The sequence below is a fragment of the Hippopotamus amphibius genome, chromosome 3 (assembly GCF_030028045.1).
Source record: "Hippopotamus amphibius kiboko isolate mHipAmp2 chromosome 3, mHipAmp2.hap2, whole genome shotgun sequence".
Lineage (NCBI taxonomy): Eukaryota > Metazoa > Chordata > Mammalia > Artiodactyla > Hippopotamidae > Hippopotamus > Hippopotamus amphibius.
In genome coordinates, this window is record NC_080188.1 from 131679246 (window position 1) to 131701711 (window position 22466).

Here is a 22466-nt window from a genome sequence, read left to right on the forward strand (position 1 = left end):
CTCTGCCTTCGGACTTTTCTCACCTTCCCAAATGGTCACTCTGTCCCCATGGAACACTCACTCCCCTCCCCTCCCCTCCCCCAGCCCCAGCCCCACCATCTACTGTCTGTCTCTCTGAATCTGACTCCTCCAGGGACCTCCTGTGGATGGAATCAGACGGCACTCGATCCTCTCATACGGTATTTGACATGTTTGATGACTCATACGGGATGTGCCCTTTTGTGTCTGGCTTCTTTGCAGAACGTCCAGAATACTTCATATGACTGACTGCTCTTCTCTCCTTCGTGGCCGGCAGCCTACAGCCTCGCTCGTCTGACCACAACGTCCGTCAGCGGGACCCACAGGTCCTGCCCCCATGTCCACTTGCCCCTGCAGAGGGAGGCGGAGTGACCATCCCAACGCAGGAACTGGTCGCTACATGGGGACCCGCAGAATCAACCCTGGAGAAATCCTAGAACCTGGAGAGATGAACGGATCTGAGGAAAGTTCAGCAAGTGTGATAGACTTCCAGGTGCACTACAGGCCGCGGCGAGCCAGTGTGTGTGTGTGTGTGTGCGCGCTCGTGCGTGCATGCGTGTGTTTGCGATGTGTCTCTCTCTGTCTCCCCCTTTCCCTCCCTCTACGGATGTGCCTGCAAATTCTACTTGCCTCAAGCTCCCTGAACTCTGATCTCTGCCTCCCCAACTTCGTGAGCCCTTGGGCTCAGCTGGAGAGTCATGGGGTCCCCCGGCTCTTTCCTTTCCTTCGCAGATCCCTCAGTCCTGTGGTCTGGGTTGGAACACCACAGTGCCGCAGGTTGTGCCCTGCTCTGTGGCGAACAGGGTCCTGGTGACTCCATCACAGCTAAGAGAGGACGACCTGGAGATTCTGACTTTGAGCACTTGCTTGATGGTGTACGAAGCAGGCTTCCAGTTACTGTACAGGGTAAAATTAATATTTTGCCCTTTGTAATGGATGTTTTGTGGGGAGGAAGTTTGAAACTGTGTAAATATCCTGTTACTCCTCAAACGTTTCCTCACTGCTTTAGCGCCAATTGGTGGTTTGCACCTACACAAATCGTAACTGTGGTGCTGCAACATGGAGTACCAAGTGGAGGAATTCAGGACGATTCAGGAAGAATAATGGATAGAAAACAGAAGGGGGACGCTGAGCGTTGGGGAGAAACGCGTACACAGGTTGATCGGGTAAGAGGAGTCACGGAGGGAAAGAGAAGCAGGACGAGATATTTGAAAAAGTAACCTAATTAAGTACCTCAGAAGGAAAGAAACATGAGAAAAAGCTCTCAGGGGCCGAACAGGAGAGAAAAGCAAGAAACCAGACCCATCGCAGCACCACTCACAAAGACTAAAGTTCCGGAATGTTCCAGAGTAACCCACAGACTGCCTGAAAGGATGAGAGTCACGTCGTTCTTCTCAAGGGCTGTGCTGGGTACCAGGAGACAAGGCTGTATTCGGGAAAAACAGAGGATACATAACTTTGCTGCACAGAGGACTTTCTAGGGTATCATTATTATTTAAATGTGAAAGCAAACCAAAAACACTTTCAGAGACACCAAGCTTCAGAATATTTAGCACATTTCCCAAAGTAACATTCACTTTGCCAACAAAGTTCTCAAACAATAAGAGAAATCCTGGGAGACGCTGCGAGAGACATGAAAGTGGGAGAGACTAGGTATCTGCTCTCCATCCCTGTAATCCCCAGTGAGAAAATACAGCAACATGAAGACGCCACCCATGCCTGTAACAAAACTGAGAGCATCTAGAAATTAACAGAAGAGAAAAATGCCAGGCCTCCCTGTGGTACATTCCAGACTCAAATAAGGACCCTGGTAGAGGTCACTGGGAATGCACAGACGGATGTTTCATGTAGGAACGCCTCAATGCGACAAAGATGTCAACCTCCCGAAATTAACCGAGATATCCAGTGCCACCCCATTCACATCTCAGCCCAATTCACATTGGGATGCTCAATGCACTTTCTCTGATGCTGATATTGAGGTATAAAGGTCCATGAGGAGGTAGATCGGTTTTGAATAAAAAGGACAAGATAGAGGGTCTTGTCCTGTCTGATGTTGACACGTGATGGAGCCTAATATGAAAACCCCAAACCACATGGGATTGTCACCGGGACAAAGTTAGACTAAAGACAGAGAGGAGAGGACTTGGAGACGGACTCTTGTGTGCATTTATTCCATGCTGAAAAAATATTAATTTGCTCGTGAGAGCTCTTCTGGGATGTGAAAAGCCATGAAAAGAAAAAATTTTCACTAATTCTAATGGTAAAAATTACGATGTGTTCCATCCTAATCTGATAACTTCCAAACATTCACAGATTAAAAAAATATATCAATTGAAGCATGAAAATAAATTTATATGAGTCATAAAGAACACATGGATTTTTAAAAGTCAGTTTGCCAATTTCCACAAAAAATCTGCTGGGATTTTGATTCAGATTGTGTTGAATCTATAGATCAACTTGGGGGAGATTAATATTTTACTATTGCATCTTTCAGTTCCTGAATATCATGTTCCTCTCCATCTGTTAGTTCTTCAATGTCTCTCACCAACATTTTGTAGTTTTCAGCGTACAGGTCTTGCACATCTTTTACCATGTTTATAATTAACTATGTAATATTATTGATGTTATTATAAAGGGCAATTTAAAGCTCTTTTTCCAGTTGTTCTTTGCTGGTACATAGAAATGCCATTGATTTTCTGTACTGGTCTTGTGTTTTGCAACCTCACTAAACACACTTTAATTAGAGTATTGTTTTTGTAGATTTGGTCAGATTTTCTTCACAGATGATCGTGTTTTCTAGGAATAAGAATATTTTGCTCTTACTTTCCAGTCTGAATGTCTTTGGTTTCTTTTTCTTGTCATATTGCACTAGCTAAAACTTCCAGAGCAATGTTAGCTAGAGGTCTTTTTTTTTTTTTTTTTTTTTTAAGAAAACTAAATTTTTTGGCTATGTTGGATCTTAGTTGCTGGGCATGGGCTTTCTCTAGTTATGGTGAGTGGGGGCTACTCTTTGTTGTGGTGCGCGGGCTTCTCATTGCAGCGGCTTCTCTTATGGCGGAGCACGGGCTCTAGGCACGTGCTCTAGGCACGTGGGCTTCAGTTGTTGCAGCATGCGGGCTCAGTAGTTGTGGTGCACGGGCTTAGTTGCTCTGTGGCATGTGGGATCTTCCCAGACCAGGGCTTGAACCCACGTCCCCTGCATTGGCAGGCGGATTCTCTTTTTTAAAGAACTTTTATTGAGGTGTAATTGACATACAATAAACTGCATATATTTAAGGTGTAAAATTTGATTTTTTTCCTATTAGAAATGTATATATGGCAATGCCAATCTCCCAATTCATCCCACCCCAACCCTCCCCATTTTCCCCACTTGGTGTCCACATGTTTGTTCTCTACATCTGTGTCTCTATTTCTGGGCAGGTGGATTCTTAACCCCTGTGCCACCAGGGAAGTCCCTAGCTAGAAGTCTTGAAAAGAGACATCCTTGTCTTGTTCCGATCTTAGAGAGAAATCAGCCGGGTTTCTACCATTAAGTTTGAGGCCCTTTATTAGGCTGAGAAAGTTTCCTATGATTCCTAGTTTGCTGGGATTTTTAAAATTGTAAATGGCAATTGGATTTTGTCAAATGTTTTTTTTTTCCTGCATCTATTGAAATAATGATATGCCCTTTATTTTAAAACTTAATATGGTCAATTAATTGAGTTGATTTTTTAAAATGTTGAACCAACTTGCATTTCTAGAATAAATCCCACTTGTGTTGCTGGATTTGACTTGCTAAGCTTTTCTTTAGAATTTTTGACTCTATGTTATGGGGAATATCTGTAGTTTTCTTTCCTTGTGTTGTGTTTGTCTGGCTTTGGTATCAAGCTAACTCTGATTTCATAGAAAGAGTTGGGAAGTATTTCATCCTTTTTGATTGTTCTTGATGAGTTTAGGCAGAATTGGTTTTATTTCTTCCTTAAATATTTGAAAAAATTCACCAGTTGTTCTATCTAGGCCTGGAGAAGAAAAAATAGAAAGTTTTTGTTTGTTTGTTTTGCTACAAATTTAATTTATTAAATAGATATGACACTATTTTGGTTATTCTTTTTTAAAACAATATTTATTTACTTATGGCTGTGTCAGGTCTTAGTTGCAACACGTGGAATCTTTGTTGCAGTGTGCAGGCTTCTCTCTAGTCATGGCACACAGGCTCCCAAGCGCATGGGCTCTGTAGTTGTGGCATGAAGGTTTTCTAGTTGCAGCACGCAGGTTTTGTTGCCCTGAGGCATGTGGGATCTTAGTTCCCTGACCAGGGATCAAACCCGTGTCCTCTGCATTGGAAGGCGGATCTGTAACCACTGGACCACCAGGGACGTCCTGGTTATTTCTTCTTGAATGAGTTTTGGTAGTTTGTGTCTCTTAAGGAATTTCACCTATTTGACCTACACTGATGACTTTGTTAATATAAAGTTCACAACATTCCCTTATTATTCTTTTAATACCTATACAATCTGTATTGATGTCCCTTAACTCATTCCTGACATTGGTAATTCATGTCTTTTCTTTTTTTCTTCATAATTTTGGCTTCTGTTGATTTCAATGGCCTTTGCAAAGAACCAGCTTTTGATTCATTGATTTCTCTATGGTTTTCTGCTCTCAGTTTCACTGATTATGCTGTGATTCTTGTTTTTTACATTTCTTTTACTTGAGTTGGGTACTTCGCTCTTCTTTTTCTAGTTACTTAAGGAAGCTGAAGTCAGGGATTTATTCAGCTTTAATGCATGTTGGCACTTTAAATTTTCCTCTGAGTACCGCATTCCACAGATTTTGAAGTATTATGTTTTCATGTTTATTCAGTTCAAAGTAGCATCTAATTTCTATTCTGAATTATTTTTGAATCATGGACTGTTTAGATCTATTTTTTACTTCCAAGTGTTTGGAGACTTTCCAGATATAATAAGATGTATTATTAGTCTAAGTATTTGTCCAATTTAATTCCATTATGGGTAGACAGTATACTTTGTATAACTAGAATCCTTTTACATTTATCAAGACCTGTTTGATGGCCCATAAGATAGTTTAATTTGGTAACTATTTCATGTGCATCTAAAAAACAATGTATATTTTTCTGCTACTGCGTGGAATTTTCTATCAATGTCAATTAGGTCAAGTTGGTTGATAGTGTTATTTACCTTTTCTATGTATTTTTGGATTTTCTGTCTATATGCTCCACCAGGTATGAAGGGAGGAGTGTTGAAGTCTCCAACTATAATAGCAGATTTATCTCTGTCTCCTCTGGATCAATTAGGTTTTGCTTAATGCATTAACATTTAGGATTCTCATCTCCTTAATTGACCCCTTAATTATTGTGAAATGACCTTCTTTATCCATGGTAATATTCTTTTTTTTAGAAAAAAAAGATTTGTTTGTTTGTTTATTTATTTATTTATTTATTTATTTATTTATGGCTGCATTGGGGCTTTGTTGCAGTGGTTAAGAATCCGCCTGCCAATGCAGGGGACACAGGTTTGAGCCCTGGTCCAGGAAGATCCCACATGCTATGGGACAACTAAGCCTGTGTGCCACAACTACTGAGCCTGTGCTCTAGAGCCTGCAAGCCACAACTACTGAGCCCACATGCTGCAGCTACTGAAACCCACACTCCTAGAGCCCGTGCTCTGCAACAAGAGGTGCTACCGCACTGAGAAGCCCATGCACTACAATGAAAAGTAGCCCCAGTTCTCCTCAACTATAGAAAGTCTGGGCACAGCGGTGAAGTCTCAATGCAGCCAAATATAAAATAAATAATAAATTAATAAAAAAAAAAGAGAGAGAGAGTGATTTTATATCCTTCAGATATATACCCAGAAATGGGATTGCTAGATCATATAGTAAATCTATTTTTAATTTTTTGAGGACCCTCCATACTGTTTTCCATAGTGGCTGCACCAATTTACACTCCCACCAACAGTGAACAAGGTTCCCTTTCCTCTACATCCTCACCAGCACTTGTTATCTCTTGTTGTTTTTACATTAATTAATTAATTGATTAATTAATTTTATTGGCTGTGTTGGGTCTTCATTGCTGCACACGGGCTTTCTCTACTTGTGAGCAGGGGCTACTCTTTGTTGTGGTGTGTGGGCTCCTCATTGCAGTGGCCTCTCGTTGCGGAGCATGGGCTCTAGGTGCGTGGGCTTCAGTAGTTGTGGCTCACGGGCTCTACAGCACAGGCTCAATAGTTGTGGCACATGGGCTTAGCTGCTCTGCGGCATGTGGGATCTTCCTGGACCAGGGATCAAACCTGTGTCTCCTGCATTGGCAGGCGGATTCTTAACCACTGCACCACCTATGATGTCTCTGTTGTCTTTTTGATGATGGCCATTCTGACAGGTGCTAGGTGATAGCTCATTGTGGGTTTTTTTTAATCTTTTCTTTTTTAAAAATATTTATGTATTTGTTTTGGCTGTGCTGGATCTTAGATGTGGTGTGCATGTGGGATCTGGTTCCCCAACCAGGGATAGAACCCAGGCCCCCTGCATTGGGAGTGCAGAGTCTTAACCACTGGACCTCCAGGGAAGTCCCTCTCATTGTGGTTTTGATTTGCATTTCCCTGATGATTAGCGGTGCTGAGCATCTTTTCATGGGCCTGTTGTCCATCTGCATGTCTTCCTTGGAAAGATGTCTGTGCAGGACCTTTGCTCATTTTTCAATTGGATTTTTTTGGGGTTTTGTTTGCTATTGAGTTTTATGAGTTCTTTATATCTTTTGTATATTAACCCCTTACCAGATACATGGTTTGCAAATATTTTCTCCCATTCTATAGGTTGCCTTTTCATTTTCTTGATTGTTTCTTTCACTGTGCAGAAGCCTTTTAGTTAGATGCGGTCCCATTTGCTTATTTTTCCTTTTGTTGCTTATGATTTTGGTTTCATTCCCCCAAAAATCATTTCCATGACTAATGTTAAGGAGCTTACCACCTTTATCTTCTTCTAGGAGTTTTATGGTTTCAAATATTACATTTAAGTCTTTAATCCATTTTGAGTTAATTTTTGTGAATGGTCTGAGGTAGGGTTCCAGTTTCATTCATTTGCATGTGGCTGTCCAGTTTTCTCAACACCATTTATTGAAGAGATTACCTTTTCTCCATTGAGTATGCTTGGATCCTTTGTCAAATATTATTTATATGCATGCATTTATATGGCACTCTTGATTCTGCTCCATTGGTCTGTGAGTCTGTTTTTATGCCAATGTTGTACAGTTTTAATCACTATAGTTTTGTAGTATAGTTTGAAATCAGGAAGTGTAATGCCTCCAGCTTTGTTCTTCTTTCTCAATGTTGCTTTGGCTATTTGGGGTCTTCTGTGGTTCCCTAAGAATTTTAGAATATTTTTCTACTTCTGTAAAAATGCCATTGGAATTTTGATAGGGATTGCATAGAATATATAGATGGCTTTGGGTAGTATAGACATTTTAACAGTATTAATTTTCCTATCCATGAACATGGGCTATCTTTCCATTTATTTGTGTCTTCCTCCATTTTTTCATTAATGTCTTATAGTTTTCAGTGTACAAATCTTTCACCTCTTTGGCCAAACTTATTCCTAAGTATTTTCTTGTATTTGATGCTATTGTAAATGGGATTGTTTGCTTCATTTCTTTTTTCAGATAGTCTGTTATTTGTGTATAGAAACAGAACTGATTTTTGCTTGTTGATTTTGTATCCTGCAACTTTACTGAATTCGTTGATGAGTAGTAACAGGTTTTTTTTTGTGTGGAATCTTTAGGGTTTTCTACATATAAGATCATGTCATCTTCAAAAAGAGACAGTTTTACTTCTTCCTTTCTGATTTGGATGTCTTTTATTTCTTTTTCTTGTCTGATTGTTCTGGTTAGGACTTTCAGTACTTTGTTGAATAGGAGTGGTGACAGTGCGCACCCTTGTCTTTTTCCTCATCTTAGAGGAAAAGCTTTCAGCTTTCCATCATTGAGTGTGGTGGTAGCCATGGGATTGTCATATATGGCCTTTATTATGTTGAGGTGTGTTCCTTCTATACCCACTTTGTCAAGAGTTTTTATCGTGGAAGGATGTTGAATTTTGTCAAGTGCTTTTTCTGCATCTATTGAGATGAACATATGATTGATTGATCGACTGATTGATGGCTATGTTGGGTATTTGTTGCTGCACACAGGCTTTTTCTAATTGCGGTGAGTGGGGGGCTACTTTTGTTGTGGTGTGCAGGTTCCTCATTGCTGTGGCTTCTCTTGTTGAGGAGCATGGGCTCTAGGCACATGGGTTTCAGTAGTTGAGGCACATGGGCTCAATAGTTGTGGCTCACGGGCTTAGTTGCTCTGTGGCATGTGGGATCTTCCTGGAGCAGGGCTCGAACCTGTCTCCCCTGCATTGGCACTTGGATTCTCAACCACTGTGCCACATAGGAAGCCTGAACATATGAGTTTTATCTTTCATTCTATTAATGCATTGTATCACATTGATTGATTTGTGTATGTTGAACCATCCTTGCATCCCAGGGGTGAATCCCATTTGATCATAGTGTATTATCCTTTTAATGTGCTGTTGAATTTGGTTTGCTAGTATTTTGTTGAGAATTTTTGCCTGTATATTCATCAGGGATACTGGTCTATAGTTTTCTTTTCTTGTAGTGTCCTTATCTGGCTTTGGTATCAGGGTAATGTTGATCTTGTAAAATGAGTTTGGAAGTATTCCCTTCTCTTCAATTTCTGGAAAATTTTGAGAAAGACTGGCATTAATTTTTCTTTAAATGTTTAGTAGAATTCATCAGTGAATTCTGATGGTCTGAATTCATCTGATCCTTTATTGAGATGTTTTTGATTAGTGATTCAATCTCCTTACTCATTTGTTAAGATTTTCTATTTCTTCATGATTTTGTCTCAGTAAGTTGTATGCTTCTAGGAATTTATCCATTTCTTGTAGGTTGTCCAATTTGTTGGTGAATAACTATTTATAGTAGTCTCTTATAATCCTTTGTGTTTCTGTGGTGTTAGCTATAATGTCTCCCCTTTCATTTGTAATTTTATTTATTTGAATCCTGTTTTTTTTTTTTTTCTCTTGGTTACTCTAGCTAAACATTTGTTAATTTTCTTTATATTTTCAAAGAACAAACTCTTAGTTTTGTTAATCTTTTCTATTGTTTTCCTGTTCTCTATTCCATTTATTTCTGCTCTAATCTTTACTATTTCATTCCTTTTGCTAACTTTGGGCTTAGTTTTTCTTTTTCTAGTTCCTTGAGGTGTAATGTTGGTTTTTTGTTTGTTTGTTTGTTTGCTTTTTAGAGATTTTTCTTTTTTCTTAATGTTTGTGACTCCAGGTTTCTTTTGATTAGTTTTGATACAGATATCCTTTGAAATCTGTACTAATTATTTATTATTGCATAACAAATACCCCAAAACTTAGTGGCTTAAAATGATAAAAAAAAAGTATTTTATCTTACAGTTGTCTGTGGGCCAGGAAACTGGGCATGATTTAGCTGGATGCCTCCAGGTCAAGGATTCCCACAGGGCTAATTTTTTCCCTTTGCCTCAGGCCCCAGTAAAGCTTGGCATGACACAATACCATTATTAATCCCATCTTCATTTAAAACTTATATTTTTGTTTTCATGGAATATTTTTACATAAATGTGTATTTAAAAATACTGCATTGATATTATTTATCTTGATTGATGAGTCTTTTGGGGGCACATCCTTAAATTTACTGTCTGAAGCAAGTGCCTCAGTCACTTCACCTTAGACTTAGCCTTGGACTTGACTACCAGGATAATCGAGGCCTCTTTAACCACTTCCTGTCTGAGTATTGTTTTACTTTTAACATATTTGTGTCTTTATATTTGATTGTGCTTCTAAAAGGCAGTGTAGAGTTAGATCTTGGTTTTTTGTTTTTTTGTTTGTCCAATATGACATCTGCCTTTTAATTGGGGTATTTAGACCATTTACACTTAATGTGATAATTGATTTGGTTAGGTCTGTCATCTTACTCTTTGTTTCCTATTTAGTCATCTTCTGTTTGTTCCTTTTTTCCCTGGATTTAAAAAATTAATTAAGTATTGTAATTTTTAATGATGTCATTAGTTCCTTTATTGGCTTATTAACTATAACTCTTGGTTTTCTTATTTTGTTAGTTGCTTTGGGGTTTATATTTTACATCTTAAATTTATAGTCTGCCTTCAAGTGATATTATATGACTTACAAGTAGTATAAGAACTTTACAAAAGTTACTTTCATTCCTCTCTCCTGGCCTTTGTACTATTGTTGTTATGTAATTTACTTCTACATGCTCACAACCCCACAGTAAGTTGTTATTATGTTGTTTAAATTATGACTTATCTTTTTAAAATATTTAAGTAATAACAACAATTTAAATATATTTATTCAGTTACCACTTCTGGTATTCTTTTGTGTACATCTATAATTCTATCTCATACAATTTTCCATTTGCCTGAAAGATGTTTTTTAATATTTTGTAGTGCTAGTCTGCTGGTGATGAATTGTTTCAGGTTTTGAATGCCTGAAAAATATCTTTAAATCTCTTAACTCTTGCAAGGTACTTTCACTGGGTATACAATCCTAAATTGACAGATTTTTTTCTCTCAGTACTTTAAAAATTATACTTCATCATCTTCTTGCATTGTTACCAATGAGAAATCTGTATTGTCCTTATTTTAACATGTTTGTAGGTACCATATTCCTCTGTACCTATGTATCTTTTTCCTCTGAATGCTTAAACTTTACTTTTTCTTTACTATAGCTTTGAACCATAGATTATGCTGTGTCTTAGTATTGTTTTCTTCATGTTCCTTGTTTTTAGGGTTTGTTGAGCTTCTTGGATCTGTGCGTTTGTAACTTTCATGAAATTTAGAAAATTTTTAGTCACTTTTCTGTCCCCTCCTTTATCTCCTTTTATTCAGAGACTTCAGTTACGTGTTTATTAGACCACTTGGAGTTGTGCAGTGCTCTTTGGTGCACTTTATATTCTTAAACAAATCTCTTTTCCCTTTATGGTTAATTTTAGGTATCATATATGTCTATGTCTTCAAGTTCATTAATTTTTTCTTTTGTAACATGTAATGTGTTGTTAATACAATGCAGTGCATTTCAGACATTGTGGGAGTTCAATCTGGTCTTTTCTTCATATCTTTCATGTCTCAACTTTTCAACTTTATGAAATACAGTCATAATTACTGTTTTAATATCCTGATCTGTTCACTTCCTTGCCCTTGTTAATATCTTTATCAGTCCTGGGTATTTATTTATTTATCTCTTCATTATGTGTCATATTTTCCTGATTTTTTTTCATGCATGGCGTTTGTGATTAGATATTAGATATTGAAACTTTTATCTTTTTCACTGCTAGATATTTCTGTTTTCCTATTTTTTAGCTTTGTACTGGGATATAGTTGAGGTAGTTGGAAACACCTTGAGTCTTTCGGGTCAGCCAGGCCTGAAGCAGTGCTCAGTCTAGGGAAAATTGCCCCCATTGGTAAGGCAAGAGACTACTCTGAACTCTACCGCTTGCCCCATGAGTTACAAGGTTTTCCATGCTGGCTGACGGAGCAGCCTCATTCCAACCTGAGGGAGAACAGCACTGTCCTCTACTCCTTTAGGGCAATTCTTGCCCCACATCTGGTAGTTTCCTCACCTGTATGCTCTGGCCAGTACTCTGCTGGCTTGAGGGGGACTTTCTGCAGACCTCTGGGGAGCCCTCTCCTCTCTGGCTCTCTGACCTGAGAACTCCAGCTGCCTCAGCCTCCTTGGGCTCCATGCTCTGCCTCCTCAACTGAAACCCCACTGGGCTCTGCCTAGTACCTCTTCTGCATCTCAGCCTGGTGCTCTGCCAGGGCAGAAGCAGGGCAGCTGCAGCCCCCCTCCCCCAATATGTGTATCATCTCTCAAGGGCCACTGTTATTTGTTGTCTGCTGTCCACGGTCTTGAATTTGGTCCTTCTTTTATTGTTTAAGGGGAGGGTGAGGGTAAAATCTGTTTCTCTTACTCCATTTTGGTCAGAAATGGAAATCTTTAATTTTTAATCTTTTTCATACATGTGTTTATGTCACCTTTCATATTTGCATTATTTTAAGAAATGTGTCTTCTATTTATTTTGATTAGATTTGCCTACTTTGTTGGTCTTTTAAAAAATCAGTTTTTTCATTTTATTGACTAAGCCATTGACTGTTTTCTGTCTTGTTAATTTCTTCCCTTACCACCATTAATTACCCCATTCCTTCTTTTACATTTCTTTTGGATTTTTCTTTTCCTGACATTCTTGAGTTGAACACTTTGTCCGTTCTTACCCAACGTCTCTTGACTACTAGGAAATCCACGGAAAGCTATACGATTGTTCTGGAGTAAGGTTTTTATAGAAATTGTTCTCATAACTATCTTCAAAAAGTCTATACTGCTGTTTAGATTTCTTCTTTATCCTGAGATTTATTTAGAGGCTTTCTGTTTTCATTTTGCCCTGCTAGTGACCACACTTGGGATATTTTCTTCCTAGTTATTGCATTGTGGTTAGAAAGTGTGGTGTGGAGGGTTTGTCCTGGCATGACTGCATTGCACTTTACTCTAGGTCTAATACCTGCCTGTTTCTGTTCATGAGAGCACGAGGTAGACTTGGTGAAGGGGAAGGCTCTCCCCTACCAGTGGGCTGGGTGGCTGCTTTCCAGGGGGCTCAACCGGCCCCCAGGGTCACAGCCACAGAAGCCCTAAAAGGGCTGATTTAAAAAACTTAAACCAAGCCTGCTTTTAAAAACTTAGTATGAAAAGAAATTGTGAACTATCTCCTTAATCATTTTTATATGATTACATGTTGAAATGCTATTAATTTGGATATATCATTAAAATGCATTTCTCATGTTCCTCTTTCTTTCTTTTTCTTAATGTGGCTATTAGATAATTCAAAGTTACACATTCTCTTCCTCCTGGGTGGCCTGGGGCTCCTCCAACACATGTTTCCATGGGGACCTCACAGCCCTGGAGGTGGGAAGGGCCTGGCACCCCCCCCCCCCCCCCCCCCACAACACACACACACCGCCCCTCCAGACAGGAACACCATGCTCTTCTCTCCAGAGCAGGCTTTGAATTTGTTCTCACTGCTGGGATGGTTAACTTTCAGTCAAAGTGACTGACCACCAGGTCACGATCCTGGGGTATCTGGGAGGAGGTTTCCAGGTGAGATTAGCATTGAATCATGGATGCCGGAGAGCAAGTGGCCTCCCGGTGTGGGTGGGCACCATCCCGTCCAGCGAGGCCTGAATAGAACACAAGGGGGAGAAAGGAGGAATTCTCTGCTTCCTTCCTGGTTGCCTGAGCTGGACATTGACCTTCTGCCCTTGGCGGTCCAAGGCCTTTGGACTTGGACTGAATCACACCAGCAGCTTTCCTGGGTCGCGTTCTTGCAGACAGCAGATGAAAGGACTTCTTAGCCCCCATAATTGCGTGAGCCAAGTTACCAACATAAATCTCTATCTCTCAGTGGCTCTCTTTCTCTGGAAAATCCCCACTAATACAGATTTTGGTACTGAATGTGGTTCCAGAGGGTGAAGAATGTTAAGAATGACTTTTCTGAATTGGTTCCACGTTTCTGGAATCAGCTTTCTAATTCGATGGGATTTTAAGATGCCAAGGACTCTATTTTCAGCCAGAGAGGAAGCACTGACAGTCCATGGCGGGACCTGGCAAGAGAGAGACCCCAAGTATCTGCAGCCTCCCCATCAACCACTTAAATGAAGCACGGAGTTGCATTACCCTGTATAGGATGTACTCTGCATAGGATACTTCTGGACGTCTTTGGGAAACTGAAGAGTACGATGACATTGGCTAGTGGTTCCTGGTGTTTCTGGACACAGTGGTTCAAGAAAAGAGTGAGTTCGGGGTTTCAGATTCCCAGCTCAAGTGCCCCATAAGTAGCCTAAGAGCTTCTGTGTGTGACCCGAGGAAAGCCTCATCTCCTGCCACTGCAAGGCTGAGGTTACTGACAACCAAATGCAGAATCTCATCCTGACTCACAACCTAGATTGAACTCCCAGTCTCACAGGGTGTCTGTGGTTAAAGCAGAAGGACTGGGAGACTGTGTTGCAGTGAGGATGTGTGGGAAGACTCCGAAGGAGGCGGGGCAAACTGAGCCCTTAAATTCTGATGAGTCCTCTCTGCCAGTGGAAAAGGTCTCCCCACTTCTAACAGGTAGGAGCCTTTCCACCTCCATCTGGGGAGATGCTTACAGCCCCCAGAGGCAGTGCCATGGAAAACACTGCTGCTTCTCCTCAGGACCCACCCTCACCACCTCTTTGCTTCTAGACCCATAACTAGACTCAAGTCCCAGCAGGTCCTCAAACATAAGGTACAAAGTGCGACTCATGATGAGGGGTGCTGCATTCCAGAGAAACGAGTTGAGTTTTCTAATTTATACGGGCAGAAGCTGAGGGAACGTGCGAGATGGAAACTGAAGGTGTGGGATACGGGAGGAAGGAAGATGAGATTGGCCGGACCAGATTTATTGACATGAGCCCTCTGAGCACGGATTCTGGATCTCATGTTGCAGCTCTGGGGGTGAGGGAGGGCTCTCACAGTCAGTTGGCTGCTTGGCTGAAACAGGGACTAAAAGATGGCCCATCATGGGTGAAAAGGAGATGGCCTACCTCCCTTGGTCAAAGGCTCAGGGATACAGGATGTCGAAGTGCATTTGCTGTGTAAGACCTGCTCACCCTCCCAGGAGGGTGCAGAAAACCCTCTCACCATGACTGTGGGGAGCACATCCTTGGGGGGGGGGGCGGGGCCGGCATCCCTTCAGACCGCATCCTCAGAGGGCCCCCTTCTCTGCTGTCCAGACCTCTTGGTGGGAGCTGCAGTCACTGAACTAGCAAACCTAAGTGAGTGAGGTCACTGGATCCTGGGGTGGCTGGGGCCAAGTGGAGGCACTCACTGCCAAAGGCAAGGTGGGCATGGTGATGAGAATGGTTGGCAGGGCTGAGGTAGTGGTTAGAATAGTCAGAATCACGCTGACCCATGGCCTCGGCTGGTTGACCCTCGTTTTCCTAGATGTGAGCTGGGCAGGAAGCCTGCTGGACTCTTACTCCATCAGGACGAGGGAGAAGTCCTAGGTCCAGTGAACAAATGTCTAACCCGAATCGTGAAAACAGAGGGCCATGGCTGCTCAATCAGTCCCCAGACTTGAGCCGGTTTTCAGACCCAGAACCCTTGAAGAAAGGGGAGGCTGGGTCCCCTTGAGGAAGGACCAGGACACCACTGGAAATAGGTGCCGCCAATCTTTCTCCCAGCCTTCCCCAGAGGACCTGCAGCCACTCACAGGTGACAGCGCTCTGTCTGGGGAAGGGGAAATAAAAAGACTTTCCAGGGACTCCTGGACATGGGCTCTAAACTGACACTAATTGCAGGAGAACCCAAACTTCCCCATGGCCCCCAAGTCAGATAGGGGCCCTGGAGGTCAGAGGGTCGGGGCAGGTCCAGCTCAGGCCCGCCCACAAGCGGGCCCACTAGAAGGCATAACTGGAATAGAATCCTCAGCAGTTGGCAGAGTCCCCACACTGGTTCCCTGACCCACAGAGGGAGGGCTATTAATGGTGGGAAAGGCCAAGTGGAAGCCACTAGAACTGCCTCTAGCAAGGAAGATGGTAAAACAACCAGCATTTCTGATTGGATTGCAGAGATTAGTGCCTCCATCTAGGACTTGAAGGATGAAGGGGAGGTAATTCCACCACATCCCCATTCTATTTGGCCTGTGCAGAAGACAGGTGGGTCTTGGACAGTGACAGTGGATTCTCATAAGCTTAAAGAGGTGGTGACTCCAACTGTAGCTGCTGTACTGGATGTAGTTTCATTGCTTGAGCAAAGTCACACATCCCCTGGTACTCAGCATGCAACTCTTGATTTGACAGATGCCTTCTTCTCCATCCCTGTCCATGAGGCCCAGCAGAAGCCATTTGCTTTTACCTGGCAAGGCCAAGCAGTACACTTCACTGTCCTACCCCAGGGGTAAGTCAGCTCTCCAGCCCTCAGTCACAGTTGAATTCACAACGACCTTGGTCACCTTTCCCTTCCACAAGACATCACACTGGGCCACTTCACTGATGACATTATACTGATTGGACCTACTGAGCAAAAGCAGCAACTACTCCAGACTTATTGGTATGATATTTGCATGTCAGAGGGTAGGAAAAAAAATCCAACAAAAATTCAGGGGCCATCTATCTCAGCGAAAGTTCTAGGGGGTCCAGTAAACTGGCAAGATATCCCTTCTAAGGTGAAGGATAGATTGTTGCATCTGGCCCCTCCTGCAACCAAAAAATTGGGCTAATGCTAGCGGGACTTTTTGGATTCTGGAGACAACACAGTCCTCATTTGGGTGTGTTACTCCGGCCTGTTGACTGACTGACCTGGACAAATGCTGGTTTGGGGCTGGGCCCACACAGGAGAAGGCTCTGCAGTGGGTCCAGGCTGGTCTGCCCTGTGGCCACGTGATCCATCAGGTCCAGCGGTGCCTGAAGTGTCTGGGCAGAAAGGGATGCTCTTTGAGTCTTTGGCAGCCCCTCGAGGTGAATCACAGGGCAGGCCCTTAGGATTTTGGAGCAAGACCCTGCCATCCACCCCAGATGACTTCTCTCCTCCTGAGAAACAGCTCTGGGCCTGCTGCTAGCCTCAGCAGAGACTGAACAACTAATCATGGGTCGCCAAGTTACCATGTGACCTGCCTATCACGAACTGGGTGTCATCTTTATCTGACCCACGGAGCCATAAAGCTGGGTGTGCAGAGAGACACTCCACCATCCAATGGAAGTGGTATATAGGTGAGCCTGCCTGTGCAAGCCCTGAAGGCACAAGTAAGTTGCTTGAAGAAGTGGCCCAAGTGCCCACGGCCCCCACCCCTGCTACACTGCCTTCTCTCTCCCGGCCTGAACCTATGGTCTTGGGGGGAGTTTCCTAGGATCCACTGACAGAGGAAGAGGTGACTTGGTCTGGTTTACAGATGGTCCTGCATGATAAGCAGGCTCCACTCACCAGTGGTGGGACATCCCTCAAGGACAAGGTGAAGGGCGATCCTCCTGGTGGGCAGAGCTTCGGGCAGTGCACCTGGTCCTGTACGTTGCTTGGAAGGCAAAATGGCCAGATAAGTGATTATAACTGGATCCGTGGGCTGTGGCCAGTGGTTTGGCTAGGTGGTCAGAGATTGGAATCAACATGATTAGAAAGTTGGTGACAAGGAAATTTTGGGAAGAGGGATGTGCATGGGCAAGAATCCTGAAAGTATCTGTGTCCCATGTGAACACTCACCAAAGGGTGAGCTAAGCAGAAGGTTTTATAATTGAGTGGATAGGAGACCTGTCCTGTGGACCCCGGTCAGCCTCTTTCCCATCACCCTGTCATTGCCCAATGGGCTTATGAACAAAGTGGCTGTGGTGGCAGGGATTGAGGTGATGTGTGCATCCAGCAACATGGGCTCCACTCGCCAAGGCTGAGCACCCAACCTGCCAGCAGCAGAGACCAACACAGGACCCCCGATACGGCACCACCCAGCAGGGTGACCAGCCAGCTACCCAGTGGCTGGTTAATTACACCAGCACGTAACCAAGCAGGACCCCACGGTGCCTTCCCAGAACAGACCCCCCCACCCCACCTTGTCCTCCACCTGCTTCTTGTCAATAGAGAAACTTTAGCCTCCTAGACCTTCCCTGAGTTCCAAAGAGTAAACTTAATCAGAGAAGGGAGAAAATGCAGTAAGAAAGGAAAACAATCAAAGAAGACAAAATAATCATAGTTTAGCCATGAAAGTCAAGGACCTTTAGTTCCTCCTCAAGGGCTACAGATAATATTCTGAGCCGTGTCCCTTGAGCTGTTTTGCAAATACTGGAACCCCCACCAGGTGGAAGAAGTTTACGCTGCCCACCAGCACATAGATCCCAGACCAGCTGGAACCAGAGGCTGACGACATTGACTCCTAATTACCTAAGCACCAACCAATCAAAAGAATGTCCATGAACTGACCACACTCCCCTTAACACCCCCTCCTTCACCCTGTCTTTAAAGTCCTTTCCCTGAAAGTCTCTGAGGCATTCGGGCCTTTTGAGCACCAGCTACCTGGACTTCTTGCCTGACACCTGCGATAAACACTGCACTTTCCTTCACCAGGACCCGCTGTCAGTAGATTGGCTTTACTGTGCACAGGCCAGTGGACCCAAGTTTGGTTCAGTAACAGGACTGCTTCCATCGTGGAAGGGGCAGTGTTTTTCCTTACTGGAATAGACACTTACACTGGATATGGATTTGCCTTCTTTGCATCCAATACTTGTGCCAAAACTGTAAATCCACCATCCGTGGACTTAGAGAATGCCTTATGCACCCTCATGGTATTCCACATGGCACTGCTTCTGGTCAGGGAACTCTCTTTGCAGAAAAGGAAGTGTGGCAAGGGGCCTCTGCCTGTGGAATTCACTGGTCTTACTGTGTTTCCCACTATCCTGAAGCAGCTGGCTTGGCAGAACGGTGGAACAGCCTCAGTTATAGCACCAGCAAGGTGGCCATACCCTGCAGGGCTGGGCAGGGTTCTCCAGGAAGCTGTATATGCACTGAGACAGTGTCCACTATACGGCGCTGTTTCACAGCCAAGACGCCTGTGTCCAGGAATCAAGGGGTGGAAATGGCAGTGGCACCCCTGACTACTGCCCTAGTGACCCACCAGCAGAAGTTTTACTTCCTGTTCCTGAGACCTTGTGCTCTTGGCTTAGAGGTCTTAGTTCCAGAGGGAGGGATGCTTCTACCAGGAGACACAGCAATGATTCCACTGAACTGGAAGTAAAGACTCACTGGCCACTTGGGCTCCTCGTGTCTCCACATCAACAGGCAAAGAAGAGACTTGCTTGCATTGGCCGCGTGACTGACCATGACCCGCCAGGGGAAATCGGGCTGCTGCTCCCACCACACTGGAGGTGAGAAAGTGCACGTGGGATGCAGGAGATCCCTTAGGGCATCTCTTAGTGTTACTGTGCCCTGGGACTGAGGCCAAAGGAAAATGACAACGGCCCCATCCAGGCAGGACCACTGATGACCCAGACCCTTTAGGAATGAAGGTTTGGGTTGACCGCCAGGTACAGAACAGCCACCAGCTGAGGAGCGTGCTGAAGGGACAGGGAATACGGAGCAGGTGGTGGGAGAAGGTAGTTATAAATACCAGCTACAACCTCAAGGCCAGTTACAGAAACCAGGATGGTCATTGTCATATTTACTTCCTCCTAATGCTATAAGTGTTATGGAACCAAACTTGGGTCTGCTCACCTGGGTGCAGTAAAGCCAATCTACTGACACCAGGTCCTGGTGAAGGAAAGCGCAGCATTTATCGCAGGCACCAAGCAAGGAGTCCAGGCAGCTAGTGCTTAAAAGGCCCACACTCCCCAAAGGCTTTCAGGGGAAGGTTTTTAAAGACAATGTGAGGGAGGGAGTGTTGTGGGGTGTGTGATAAGCTGGTAGACATTCTTCTGATTGGCTGGTGGTGGGGTAATTGGGAGTCAACATCGTCAACCCTCTGGTTCCAACTGGTCTGGGGTCTGTGTGCTGGCGGTCAGCAGGCAGTTGACTTCCTCCATCTGGTGGGGGTTTCAACATCTGCAAAACAGCTCAAGGATGTGGCTCTATGATCTATAACCCTGAGGAGGAACTAAAGGTTCTTGACTTTGTCTAATGGCTAAAGTATTATTATTTTGTCTTGCTCAACTGTTTTCTTTCTGCATTTTCTCATTTCTCTGATTAAATCTATTCCTTGACTAAAATTTTTCTACAGACAAAAGGCAGGCAGAGGACATGGAGGGAAGGCCTCATTGGGTCCTGCTTGGTTACATAAGTGTGTGTGTGTCTTTGTTTCTTTCCTCTCTTCTCCCCTTGCCATGTCACATTAGATGAACTGACTTTGCATCACAGCACTTAACCCTGGGAATTTACGCCATAGCATTTAAGCTGTGGGACGTCAGCCCTGAGGAGAGGGCGGGCCTTCACCTCCTCTTCTGAGGAAGGGGTTTGTGTGTTTTCCGTTGTAGACAGGATAGTTGTACCATGTGAGGCAGAATCATGGCCTTTGTGTTGTTTTCTTTTGGAGATCAGCTACGGTTTGAGGAAGTGGGTACTGGTGCCGAGTTGGAAGGGGTGGACGTGTATCAACTGGATCAGGCCATGGGCGTCCTGATTAAATTTGATTTCTGGGTGTGTCGGGGGTGTTTCTGGATGAGGTTAGCATTAGAATTGGTGGACTCAGTAAAATAGATGCTCTCCCGCTGTGGATGAGCATCACCCAGTTGGCCGAGAGCTTGAATAGAACAAAAGATGTGGGGGGAGGAATCTGCCTTTTCTCTTCCCACTCACCTGCTTGAGCCGGGCAGTCCACCTCATCATCTCCGACCCCTGGACCGGCATTTACACCACCAGCTCCCCAGGTTCTCAGGCCTCCAGACTTGGACTGGATTCCACCAGCAAATAGGCTTCCTGGGTCTGCAGCCTGCAGACAGCAGACACGGGGCTTCCCAGCCTCCACGGTCACGTGAGCTGGTTCCTATAACGAGTCTCTTTCTACACATTCTGTTTGTCTGTTTCCCTGGAGAGCCCCGACTAGTCATCAGTGCATCTGAAGATTGATGTCCGCGAGCACTTCATTTCCCACAGCTGGATTCCAGAAGGCTCCAGGCTCCAGAACGACCTAGGCACACAGGTGGGACTCCCTGTGGGCCTGGAGAAGGTGGCGGCCCAGCCCAACTGGGCTCCCCACCTGCCACCTATGACCTGACCCAGAGAATGCAATTAGGAAGGCCCTGGAGGGGGCGGACAGTGAGGTGGGCAGAGGCCTTGGGCTGCGGGCAGAGAGAGTGAGGAGGCCAGTCCAAGCCAAATGGCAGTTGGCCCCACTTACCCTCGTCTGGGCATGGAGCTCGCCCGGCGCCTGCCTGGTCCATTCCCGCCATGGGGGAGGCCCCAGAGGGTCCAGACAACTCCGTTTCTCCAAGAAGGGGGTCCCAGAGCCTTTCTGAAGAGCACGTTCTGGACCTTGTGTGTCCCCAGGGTGTCCCAAGCTTCTGGGGTCTTCACCCCAGTCCCGTGGAGCCCAGGTGATTTCAGAGTTGGCGAGTGCTCAGCTCAGAGTTGGTCACCCCTGGTGCGGGGCTGGCACACCCACCTTGGGCAGCAGGCCACGGGGCTGCCAGGAACCCTCAGGGTCAGTGGCAGAGCTGGGCCTGGACGCTGCCGCCTCCTTCTGATCCTCTGTGCTGGACATGAGGTCTCCTCAGTAAAGCAGCGTCACACATGGCATGGGCACGGGTACTGTCCTGTGGACACAGAGAAGGGCACGTTTCTGCCCGTGCAGAGCCCTCCGGCAGATGCCCAGGTGTGAGGAGTGACATGCTGTGTGGAGCACAGAGCGGAGGGCTCAGGGCAGGGCTCCAGGTGGTGTATCGTCAAAGCTGAGCAGGAGGCCAGCGGGGCAGCCGTTGTGCAGAGGGGCTCTGGCTTAATCCCCGGGGCCAAGGCATGATCCGACCTGCCCCGGTAACGTCCCTCCTGCTTCGGGGCAGTGGACAGATGGGAGGAGGCAAAGCCAGGAGATGGCGGATGACGCAGAGGCGGCACCCAATGCTGTCCAGGGCCTGGAGGTCCAGTGGACATTCAGGCAGGGCCCTGTGTGCAGGAATCCGGGATTTTTCCCGGCACCCTCCGCACAGGCAGGGAAGGAAGAACAGGCGTCTGGCTGGGGTTTGCCAAATAGCCCTGAGGGATGGAGGGGGCGGGCTCCAACCAGAGAGATGCTGCAGAGGTGAGCCAGGCCTTCCCCTCTGAAGAAGGTCAGGCCACCAGGACTCAGTCAGGGACCCAGTTCCTACCTGGACTGCTCCATTGGCCAGAGGTGTGACTGTGAACACATTCCATGTCCTTTCTGAGTCAGCTTCCTCCTAAGACAAACGGGGGCCCACACCCACCTGGCTCTTGGCAAGTGCTGGCCTCCAGGTCACTTCCTAAAGCAGGAAAGCTAAGCAGACTTACCAGGAGGATCCTGCAGGGTAACAGGAGCCGATGGGCACCACGAGGTGGGCAGTAAATCCTTGCCTGTGTGCCCTGCGGACTACTTGGGGAGGGCCCCTGGGTCTCCCGCAGCCAGAACAGTAAGTCTGCTCCAGGCAGCTGGGCCCATCCTCCCCAACCCCCCCTGCATCCCCAGAGGTCCTGACCCAGGAGGGTCTGGTCACTTTTCGGGAAAAACCTGCTGGCTATGGCCTCCTAAGAGCACAGCCACTTGGCTGGCCTTCCCAGGCCAAGGGGCAGGACAGCCCTCTCCCATTAACGCTGCATTCTGCACCCTTCCAAAGTCCCTGCCCCCTAAAACCTCGGCACGTACCCCCATCGATCAGGGAGGAAGTCTCTCGATGCCTCACCTCCCTTGGGAGGCTC

The 22466-nt window shown here is 45.2% G+C and overlaps 1 long non-coding RNA gene across 2 annotated transcripts; it reads right to left on the bottom strand.

The window, feature by feature from the left end:
* Nucleotides 1–110: 110 nt before the first annotated feature.
* On the bottom strand, nucleotides 111–21957 carry LOC130847913 (uncharacterized). Of its 2 annotated transcripts, none has more exons than XR_009052501.1 (5): nucleotides 21199–21957; nucleotides 20394–20724; nucleotides 17046–17133; nucleotides 16424–16537; nucleotides 111–1444 (listed from the first exon to the last, which is right to left on the bottom strand). It is a non-coding gene; the product is annotated as an uncharacterized LOC130847913 (long non-coding RNA). The 2 variants fall into 2 exon arrangements; XR_009052502.1 differs by lacking the exon at nucleotides 111–1444 and adding an exon at nucleotides 15293–15980.
* Nucleotides 21958–22466: the final 509 nt, after the last annotated feature.